The sequence below is a fragment of the Hypanus sabinus genome, chromosome 1 (genome assembly GCF_030144855.1).
Source record: "Hypanus sabinus isolate sHypSab1 chromosome 1, sHypSab1.hap1, whole genome shotgun sequence".
Taxonomy (NCBI): domain Eukaryota; kingdom Metazoa; phylum Chordata; class Chondrichthyes; order Myliobatiformes; family Dasyatidae; genus Hypanus; species Hypanus sabinus.
In genome coordinates this window covers 127,936,710-127,948,755 of record NC_082706.1, presented here as the reverse complement: position 1 = coordinate 127,948,755, position 12,046 = coordinate 127,936,710, and the positions used below count along the sequence as shown (strand labels likewise).

At 40.5% G+C, this 12,046-nt stretch overlaps 1 protein-coding gene across 10 annotated transcripts in view; it reads right to left on the bottom strand.

Annotated features, from left to right (window-relative positions):
* The window catches only part of LOC132397357 (receptor-type tyrosine-protein phosphatase mu-like), a 981,490-nt gene that overhangs the window by 44,569 nt on the left and 924,875 nt on the right, over positions 1-12,046 (bottom strand). The window lies entirely within an intron of this gene.

Genomic DNA, 12,046 nt, shown 5'->3' with positions numbered 1-12,046 from the left:
TGTCATTTTATGCAGAATGCTTTCCATGGGATTATGATGGCATGGCCAATAAATGGAGGCAGTTTATTATCACCTTTTTAATTATTTCACTGGGCAAAACAACATTTCCCCACAAAAGGAAAAGAGTCCTGGTTACCTTTTAAAGTCTGCAAATACTGTAAGCACTATCGCTGAGTGATTATTTCATGGGTAATGGATGAATAAAGGGGAACTGTGAAAGTCTGATAAGGGGCTTCACATTATTACATGTAGGTTTCAATCCCATTTCAATGCACTTGGCCTGTGAAGCACAGTTATTGACAGAGCAATCAATAAGCTCTTCCTCCCTCCCCCCACCCACATCACACTGCCAACTCTGACTGCTGCCAATTTAAAGGAGTAAATTGCTGTCAGCATATTGATTACCACAAAAGATTTCATTAATGTAGCATTAGAATGCTGCTGGCACTGATTCAACAAATAAGATGCCTTTGTTAATTTGGTGATTACATTTTAATTTTTTAACAAATTACAGCCATGAAAATAATTTATAAAAAGAGGATCCACGTTCTCTTAACCTATCTTATTGACTTAGCTTTGCTCATCGTCTCCTGCCAAAGATGGACTACCTTTGCTGCTATTTCTAAGTACCTTGCTCTTTAACTTGGCTATTTATCATAATTCAGCTCCATTGTAAAATAAGTGTGCTGGGAATCAGTCAATCTCTTAAAACACAGACACAGAAGCTCAATGATCGCAGGCAAACCGAGGCATACAGATCAACATATAGGAATGCATACACATGCAGAAACGGTGGCACACACAATCTGTATAAAGAGAGGCTTGAGTGTGTGTGCAAACTTACATACGGACTCTATTAGACACATGTACACACAGAAACCCCCCCCCCCCACCACCACACGTACACAAATTCACGTGCACACATACTTACCCAGACAATAGTACACACACACACATATGCACACAGGAATATTCATGCTAATACACTTATATTTGATAAACATATCAAATAACTAAAGCTACAGTTAAAAATGAAAGAAAGCCTTGCTTATCTGGTGAAAATATTATTTGTGGTATGAAGTTTAAAGCATTAAAAGAATGCTTGGAAAGGCCCAGAAGGTTAAAACAGTTTTAAGAGCCAGACAGGTTAATATCTTAAAATTTATTATGAAATCATAGAGGTACAGCACAGAGAAAGACAATTGACAATTATATCAATGTCTGTTCCAGCTTTTCAACTGAAGCAATTCTCTCTAAACCTATTTCCCAACCCTTTAGGAAAACACACAGGTTGTCAAAGTATTTCACTGAGATGAACACAAATGAAAACAAAAGGTCAAAATCATTTCTTTCATCATTAAGTGATCCTTTGCACAAAAGAAGGAAGTAAAAAACTGGGAGGATTTAAAGAAACAGTTATGCAGGGAAGGCCAAAGTGAGGAGAGGTGCAGATGGACTTGGCTGAGGCATTAACCAATCCCTAATATTTATAAGTTTAAGAAAGAAGTGGAAAAAGGCTGCTATCCCCAGTGCCTGTTCCATCACTGAGTCAGATCATGGCCGATCTTTGACCTGGTAGGAACTTTCTACACTAACACCAGATCCTTTGATTGCCTTAATGTACGTCAGACCTATTAATCTCTGCAACCTGGAGTCGGGATACAGCAGTCTACAGAGTTATAAATGGTGCTTCTTGCATAAGTAAAGTTGTGAATATGTGGATTGAAACCGCATAAAGTCAATAGCAACTTTCTGTGTCTCCTGTCCCATGTGATGTTGCCTTCTGAGAGTGCTGTTCCTTAAAAAGGATTTTGAGCTGCTTTATACCAATTCCCAATGGCCAATATAATCTGTAATACCAATAATAATTGAAATATGAAGATGGTAGAAAGTAAGAGCAGCATACACAGACTGCTGGAGGAATTGAGCAGTCAGGGACCATCTATGGGTGGAAATGAACAATTAACTTCTAAGGCCAAGACTCTTCAAAAGGACTCACCTGGTCTCAGTCTGAAAAGTTGACTATTTAAAGTTCATTACATGGACTGTATGTCACCACATACAACCCTGAGATTCATTTTCTTGCAGGCATACACAGTAAATCCAAGAAACACAATAGAATCAATGAAAGACCACAGCTGGTATCATCTCAGAGTCACTACACAATAGTATTAAACAATTACTGCTACACAGCAATATCCATATGCAGGGAGCCACAATACTAATCCCCACTAGAATAGTCTGAAAGTTCCTAGCAATTGAGAAATAAGTGTGCTTGGCTATGCCTGTACCTCAGGTTTTACCAGCTTGAGCTGAGGAAAACTAACTAACTAACGAAATAAATAAATAAATAAGCAAGCAATAAATATTGAGAATATGAGATGAAGAGTCCTTGAAAGTGAGTCCATAGGTTGTGGGAACATTTCAATAATGGCGAGAATGAAGTTGAGTGAAGTCATCCCCTCTAGTTCAAGAGCTTGGTAGCTGAAGGGCAATAACTGTTCCTGAACCTGCAGTTTTGGTCCTGAAGTTCCAGAAGCTTCTTCCCGATGGCAGCAGCAAAATGAGCAATGGCTTGGTGGTGGGTGTCTTTGATGATGGATGCAGCTTCCCTGCGACAGCGCTCTGTGTCAATGTGCTCAATGGCGGGGAGGGCTTTACCCGTGATGGACTTGGCCATATCCACTGCCTTTTGTAGGAGTTTCTGTCCAAAGGCATTGGTGTTTCCATGCCAGGCCATTAAACAACTAGATGGAGGAGTGATGGAGGGTGTTCATATCCCTCCACAGATGTTTCCTGACCTGCTGAGTTCCTGCAGCATTCTGCTTGTGTTTCTTTACATTTCCAGCATCTGCAGAATCTTAAGTAATGTGGGACACTGACTACTGCCGATCGGAGAGATCCTGGCAATGACTCACACGAAAAGCACAGGAAGTCAGCATGCAGGTACACCATTTAATGGTGTCATTGCAAACCCTGCCACAAATAAAGTATCTTCAATAAAGCAGCATTGAGAGTTCTGAGTACAGTCTCAGTCCCATCAAAGAAAGTACTGTCCCAACTTACAGTACAGAATGTAGGAAAAAACCACTGCAGTGGTTTCTAAGATGAGGGCATTGCCCAGTGAGGAAAGATGAAGCAAAATGATAAAGCTCCACCTAAACTGCAGGAAGATCTTCAAAACATATCCACTGCACTTGCAGGCAAGTCATTCAAGTTTGTGGAAAATAATATTCCTTGAATTAGTTGTTGTAACTTGTAAAAGTCAGTAGACAGGTTCATTTCTTGGGATAGTAACAGTTTTCAACTAAATCGCCAATTAAAAAAAAACATTTGAATTGTGCAAGTAAATTATGTGTGTGGTATATTTTACCTCAGTAAGTTGCCGCTCCCTCAATGCACTAATCCAGGGACCTGATTGTTTTGGCTCACTGAATCTTCTGCAGAAATTTGTGAGCCTGGGAGCTGGGATTGGGTGGACAGGTAATAGGGAATGGTTAGCCATCCCCACCCCTAGCGAGCAGCAGAGGTGGAGGCCTGAGACAGGAATGTGGTATCCGGGGAGGTAGACTGGAATACAAAGAAGAGAAAATCTGCAGATGCTGGAAATCCAAGCAACATACACAAAATGCTGGAGGAACTCAAAGAGTCTCATCCTGAAACATCAACTGTACTCCTTTCCATAGATGCTGCCTGTCCTGCTGAGTTCCTCCAGCATTTTGTAAGGTAGACTGGAATCCTGATTTACCTTAGATTATGGAGGGTCTTACAATGGGTTTCAACTGTTTAGAGTTTAGAAGAATAGGAAGAGCACCACACCTAGTTCTGGTTAAACTGCACCTTAGAGTACTGCATTCAGTTCCAGTAGTCCCTTTATGAGAAGAATGTCGAGGCTGCAGAGAGGGTGTTGCCTGGATTAAGAGACAGTAGAGGATGGACAAGCCAGAGTTGTTTTCACTGGAGTGACAGAGTCTGCTGGGAGATCTGATAGGGGTTTATAAGATTATGAGATTCATAAACAGAGTAGATAGCCAGTATTGTTTTCCAGAGTTGAAATATCTAATTTCAAAAGGCACACATTTAATGTGAGAGAGGGTAAATTTAAACGAGATGTGCAAGGCAGGTTATTTACACAGAGTGGTAGGTGCCTGGAATGCACTGTCAGGTTGGTGTTGAGGTAAATACAACACAAAGAGTCTCTTAGATAGGCAGATAAATGTGTAGGAAATGGAAGGAGATGCACACAGTGCAGGCAGTAGAGATTAATTTAATTGGGCTAAATTTGATTACTAATTTCATTAGTTTGGCATAACATAGCAGGCTGAGGAGCCTGTTCCTGTGCTGTTCTATAAGATGTGCCATGATCACCCTGAATGTTGAAGTAGGCTTAGGAGCTAAATGGTCTGTTCCAGCTCCTGGTTCTCATGTTCTAAATAATTAAATTAAAATATGAAAGGGATCAATATAAACCAATTTTTATAGCCAGAGGAGATGGATTTAGATAAAAATATTTGAGAGAGTGTAAATAGACTTCAGATCTGCAAGGGCTGATATCTAGTCACGCATTAAAATAATTCAACTCCACAGAAGCATTTCACAAGGAAAAAAGGCAAAGGTTTTAATTTTATTATCCACGGTACTTTCTGATGTTACACTTTACATGCGGATTAACTTCACTCAACATTGTCAGGCATAGTACAGGGAAAGACAATCAGTGAAAACATAAAATTATCTTTCCAAGAAGAGAGGAAAAGGATCATAGGAACAGAGTTAGGACATTCAACCCATCTATCCTGCTCCACCATTTAATCATAGCTTATATTTTCAATCCCATTGTCCAGTCTTCTCCCCATAACCCTTAGCTACCTTAAAAATTGAGCACATAACAATCTCTGCTTTAAAAAACATCCAGGGCCTTCACCTTCACAGCCCTCTGAGGCAACAAATTCCACAGATTCTGGTTATCTTAGTTTTAAAGAGGTGTCCCTTTATTCTGAGGGTGTATCCTTTGATCCAAGACTCTCCTAATTTAATTGGTGGCATCCGTCAGTCTCGAGAGACCATGGATCTGCGCCTGGAGTTTCCAGGGCGCAGGCCTGGGTAGGGTTGTATGGGAGACCGGCAGTTGCCCAAGCTGCAGGCCTTCCCCTTTCCACACCACCGATGTTGTCCAAGGGAAGGGCACTAGGACCCATGTAGCTTGACACTGGTGACGTCGTTGCTTGTGCCTTGCTTATGGACACAAACATGCTGCCTCAGCTGAGGCTCGAACCAGTGACCTTCAGGTTACTAGTCTGATGCCTTGCCCACTAGGCCATGTGCCAACACCCTTGGAATAAAAGGACACTTTTTCCACATCCACTCTATTCAGGTCATAGAGTCATAGAAAAGTACAGCACAGAAACAGGCCCTTCGGCCCATCTAGTCAGAGCCAAACCATTTAAACTGCCTACTTCCATTGACTTACACAGGTCCATAGCCCTTCATACCCCTACCGTCCATGTACTTATTCAACCTTCCCTTAAATGTTGAAATTCAGCTCGCATGCACCACTTGTGCTGACAGCTCATTCCACACTCTCATGACCTTCTGAGTGGAGAAGATTCTCCTCATGATCCCCTTAAATATTTCACCTTTCATCCTTAACTCATGACCTCTGGTTGTAGTCCTTTCAAACCTCAGTGGAAAAAACCTGCTTGAATTTACCCTATTTATAGCCCTCATAATTTTGTAGACCTCTACCACAACTCTTCTCAGTTTTCTAAATTCCCAAGGAATAAAGTCGTAACCTATTCAATCTTTCCTTCTGACTCAGGTCCTGCTTGTATAACTCAGCATCCTTATAAATAGAAGGCAACATCCTTGTAAATTTCTTCTATACTCTTTCAACCTTCACCATTCCCCTTTCCCTATTCTCTCTTTCACCTTATCTCCTTACCTGCCCATCACTTTCCTCTGGTGCTTCTCTCCCTTTTCTTTCTTTCATCTCCTCTTCCTCCTCCTCCTGATTTCATCTATCACCTTGTGCTTCTCCCTGTCTCCCTCCCCCACCCCCACTTTCTGACTCTGAATCCTCATCTTTTCCTCTTTAATCCTGATGAAGGGTCTCGGCCTGAAACGTTGACAACACTCTCTTCCATAGATGCTGCCTGGCCTGCTGAGCTCCTCCAGCATTTTGTGTTTGCCAGTCCCTTTCCAGTTCAGGTGCAAACTATATCTTGCGTGCAGATCCCAACTTTCCTGGAAGAAGGCCTAATGATCTAATCTCTTAAGCCCTTCCTCTGAAACCAACTCCTTAGCCATGTTTTAAAATGTATAATCTTCCCATTTCTGACCTCACTGGCATGTGGTATGGTAACTATGGAGATTACAACTCTGCCTTTTAACAAAGCACCTAACTCCCTGAACTTCCTTTGCAGAACCTTGCCACTCTTTCTACCTACATGAACCACGACCGCTGGCTGTTCACTACCTTCCCCCCACCCCCCCCCCCCCACTTCAGAATGCTGCAGACTCAATCCAAGATGTTTCGGACCCTAGTACCCAGGAAGCAACATACCATCAGGGAATCTCGTTCTCATCCACACACCTTCTGTTCTCCTAACTAAGGAATCTCCTATCACCACAGCACACCTTCTGAGTTGCAGAGTCAGTGCCAGAGACCTGACCACTGTGACTTCCTTCTCACTGGTCTTTCAGTATCCTATAGGTTTCAGTAAGAAAGTTTTCAGCTTTCTGAACTCCCCCAGAAAAATCAAACTCTCTTCGTGTATTAAGCCTTTCACTCCTGGGATCATTCTTGTTAACTTCCTCTGGACTCTCTCCAGCATCATCACATCTTTCCTTGGATATATCACCCAAAATTGCTCACAATATTCCAGTCCTCTCAAAATGAAAGCTAGCATTGCATTTGTTTTCAATACTATGGACTCAAGTCGAGGAAATCCTAAACTAGGACTTCCAAGTGCTCTACCATTTCTGACGGCTGAATTTTCTCCTCATTTAGAAAATGTTCCACACCACGTTCTTCCTTCCAAAGTGCCTAACCTCACACTTCCCTATGCTGTGTTCCACCTGCCCCTTCTCTGCCTGGTCTCCCAAAATTCTTCTGCAGAGTTTCTACCTGCCTGCTCCTCCACCTATCTTAATATCATCTGCAAACTTGGCCACAATGCCATCAATTCCTTCATTCAGATCATTAACGTGTAAAGTGAAAGATTGCAGTGCCAACGCTGACCTTTGGTCACAGGCAGCCATTCCAAAATGTTCCCCTTTATCCAGATTTTCTGATTTCAGCCAATCTTTAATTCATGCTAGTGCCTTTCCTCGTGTATAGTGCCTTGTGAAAGGCCTCCAGAAGATACTGGCATATAACATGATCAACTCTCTTTCATCTAACCTGCTTGTTAACTCATCAAAGAATTCTGGCAGATTCACCAGGCAAGATCTTCCCTTCACAAATCAGGGGAAATCTTAAATTCACCAACAGGGGATACCTAGCTGAAACAGAATAAACAAATAAAAACAGAAAATACTGGTCTTGACTGGAATGAATAAACCTTTTAAAAAAGGTCTGTTATGAATGTTACTACTATGAAAAAGGGAAATTTATTTTCAAAAACTTTTTAGAATAACATAGGCAAGAACATTGGTTATCATCCAGACAAGACTACTTCTCATTTCAATTATTTTTATCTATTCTGCTCTTCCTATCTCCCTTTCATATTGCAATATCTCATTCAAAGACCTTTGGTGATTTTGGCTTCAACATTCTACTCATGAATCTTATATTTTTCTGTGTAAATGAATTCCTCTTCATTTTATCTTTTAGCTTTGTAAAGATTACTTTCCATCAGAACCTAGTAAAAATACTCTGCAGATCAGGCAGCATCTGCGTAGAGTGAAAATGGTCATGTTTACAAAAATCACAAAGAGGTCAGAGATTTAAATATTCAGATGCAGAGAAAAAGAATTGGACTTGAATGGAATACATTGCTGGGAACTTCTTTCTCTGTTCTATCTGTAGGGAAGTGGAGTGAGAGCAAATGTTTGAGAAATAAAGGAAATGTGAGAGAGGGGCTCCATCAACCACAGTTGTACTGAAGCCATGTTTCCTGTAAAATAATATTTCAGATATCCTGGAATGAAAGATCTCATTTTATGAACAGATGCAGTGGACCGGGAGAAACTGACAGAAAGGATTGCACCCTTTCAAGAGACAGGGTAGGAAGAGATATGGTCCAGGTAGATGTAGCGGTCAGTAAGTTTATAGTAAACATCCGTGGATAGCTAGTCTCTTGAGATTCAGGAAAGAGAGAGAAGAAACAAAAATGAATTTGAGAGTGGGATAGAAGTTAGTTGCAAAGCTGATAAAATTGATGCCTTGGAAATAGTGCTAATATAGTCATTGACGTCACAGAGAAAAGTTGGGGAGTGGCACCACAGAAAGACCGAAACAATCACTGTTCCATGTAGCCAAAGAAAATACAGGTGCAGCTAGGAGAGCCAATTGCTATATCTTTGATTTGTAGGAAGTGGGAGTATTCAACAGATACGTTGTTCAGGGTAAGAATAGGTTTGGGCAGGGTAGGAGAACATTGATGGAAGGGATCACCGGATCTTTGCTTCAGAAAGAAGCAGAAGACTTTAACACCTTCTTCATGGAGTATGGTGGCTGGGAAGGATGTGGACAATTGAGGTGATTGATGTTGCAAAGGTATTTGAAGATTAAAAGATCAAAAGTAAAAGGTAAAAGATAAATTAAATTGTCAGAGACGTGAAGAGGGGTCATCAGTGGGATGGCATTGGAAATCCTTGCCAAGGAAATGGGCATGGAGTTGGAGGTATCACTCACAAAATCTTGCATTACGCTGATGATATATTGCTGTTTATCTCTAATGTTGAGACCTCGTTACCTTGTGTACTTTCTTTACTCTCCCGTTTTAGCCAGTTTTCAGGATATAAATTGAACCTACATAAGAGTGAATTATTTCCTTTAAATAATTTGGTATCAATTAATACTAATCTCCCTTTTAAGGAATCAATTTACTTATTCGTGTGTAAAAGTCACTAAGAATTACAAACACCTGTTTAAAGAAAACGTTCTTCCTTTATTGAATCATGTAAAATGGATATCATTAAATTGGTCACCTCTTTCAATTTCGTTGATCGAACAAATTAATTCTATTAAAATGAATATTCTACCTAAATGTATATGTCTTTTTCAGGCTTTACCCATTTTTATTCCTAAATCCTATTTTGACTCTCTTGATTCCATTTTATTCTCTTATATATGGAAAAATAAACATCCTTGTTTAAATAAAGTTCACCTTCAAAAATCTAAAAAGTCTGGAGGTTTAGCCTTACCTAATTTTAGGTTTTATTACTGGGCAGTTAATATACGATATCTTACGTTTTGGCTATATTATATTAATTGTGTAGATTGTCTGGTATGGGTTTCTTTAAAAGCTAACTCTGATAATAAATTTTCTATTATTTCTCTTCTTGGATCCCCACTTCCTCTATCTGTAAGTAAACTGACTGATAATTTAATAGTTAAACATACTCTGAGGGTCTAGATACAATTTAGAAAACACTTTGGTTTATTGAGATTTTCCCTTTCAAGTCCCATGTATTCTATTTTTTTAAAACTCTCCATGACTGATTTAGTTTTTAAAGAATGGGACAGGTTGAGTATTAAATGTTTTTGGGATCTGTTTGTTGGAGGAAACCTTTTTTCATTTGAGCAATTGTCAGCTAACTATAGCTTACCCAAAACTCACTTTTTTAGATATTTACAAATTAGAGACTTTTTAAGATCTCAATTATGCACATTTCCTAAAAGAAGTTACTAGACGTAATTTTTAGTCGGACACCTTTTCATAATGGTTCAATATCTAATATTTATGGTATGTTACTGGAGATGAAAGAATGTTCCTTTAGACAAAATTAAGAATCTCTGGGATCAAGATTTACAGACATCAATATCTGAGGAAACTTGGAATTAAATTTTTAAACTGGAAATCCTTGCCAAAGAAATGGGCATGGAGTTGGAGGTGGCAGGGAAGAGCTTGATATCATGACAGGCTTCAAGTATATTAAATCATTTGAGCAGTTTTGAAAGGTTTCTGTGAAAACTGTCACTGTGTAAGATGCAGTTTTACACTAAAAGTAATGTTTGAGCCTACAGCACTGAGTTCATCACACAGCACAGCTAATTTCTCAGCTGGAAAATGTTTGGCCTCTGTTTACTTTGTCAATGAAAATAAAATACTAATGGCTTCCCTGTGGCTTTAAATCTGTTGAGTTGTATGGAATTTCATTCCTCTATGCTGGATTAATCTTTCTCAACTGATGAGATGCTTCCAGAAATAACAAAATTAGAGACTTCTCATATTTTGAATGCTGTTTCCATTTTTGTGAGTTGACAGACAGACTCCATTGCAGGGACAGCCAAACACTCTCTTTAAATTGCCACTCTAGTGCCACTGAAATGAAAGCCTCGAGTTTTCTGATAATGCTAGTGTGCTCACATTCTGATTGGTCTTTTGCTTCCTAAAACTTCCCTACTTGCTTCCAAAATCACTTCAGTTTCATGAGGCAGGTGCCTGGTCAGGACAAGTGGCCCAGGATGGAAGAGAGCGACTAGATTTCAAGAGGTTAAAGAGATAAGGAGAGACAGAGTAAGAACTTAACTTCAATAATCAGAAAGACGGTGACAAATCCCTCGAACCTGTCTGCCATTTAATAAGAACCAGCCCCATACAACTGCCCTTTCTCCAGAATCCTTAATATAGTTTGATTAATCTTAACTAAGGTTAACAACTGAGTTCACATCAATTGCTGTTTGCAGAATAGGAAAATAAATTTTTACAACCTGCTGCATATAGAACAGCTTGCAAACTTCAGTCCTGATAGACCTGGATGTGGCTCACATTGTTGTCCTGATTTCTCCAAACGGCAGAAAAAGTTTCTCTATATTTGTCCCCATTATTCCACATAATGACATGAGTGCTTCACCACACCTTCTAAATTCTAAAGAATACAATCCTAATTGGTGTAATTTATCTTCATTAGTCAACCCAGATGTAATTCTGGTATCACATACAAAATGCTGGAGGATCTCAGCAGGTCAGGCAGCATTGATGGAAATGAATAAATAGTCAACATTTTGGCCAAGACCCTTCTTCAGGACTGAAAAGGAGGAGGGTGGGGAAGATGCCAGAATAAAAAGGTGGGGGAAGGAAAGGATGCTAGCCAGAAGGTGATCAGTGATGCTTTCTAGGTGGGAAAAGTTAAGGGCTAGAGAAGAAGGAACCAGATAGGAGAAGAGAGTGGATCATAGGGGAAAGAGAAGGAGGAGAGGACCGAAGGGAAAGTGAGAGGAGATGTAAGGCCAGAGGGGACTGGGAGGGAGTTCTTTTTACCAGAAGAAGAAATGGATATTCATGCTGTCAGGTTGGAGGCCACCCATACAGAATATAAGGTGTTGCTCCTTCACCCTGAGGATGACCTCTTCTTGGCACAAGAGGAGATCTTGGACTGACATGTCAGAATGGGAATGGGAATGGGAATTAAAATGTTGGCCACTGGGAAATCCCGCTTTAGGCAGATGGAGCCAAGGTGATCGACGAAGTGGTCCCCTAATTTAAGACGGCTCTCATATATGTACAGAAGGCCAAATTGGGAGCATCATAGACGACCCCAGTAGATTCCCTGGAAGGACTGTTGGGGGCCCAGAATGGAGGTGTGAAAGGAGGTGAATGGTCAGGTGTAGCACCTAAGCTGTTTGCAGGGATAAGTGCCGGGCAGGAGATTAGTGGGGAAGGACAAATGGATAAAGGAATCGGGGAGGGAGCAAGCTCTGCAGAAAGTGGGGTGCGGGGATTGGAAGACGTTGCGGAAGCTCATGGGGTGGTAGGTTAGGGCAAGAGGATCTCTATCACTGCTAAGGTGGTGGGAAGATGGGGTGAGCACAGAAGTTAGAGAAGTGGAAGAGACATGGGTGAGGGCAGCATCACTAGTGGAGGAAGAGAAGCCTTGTTCT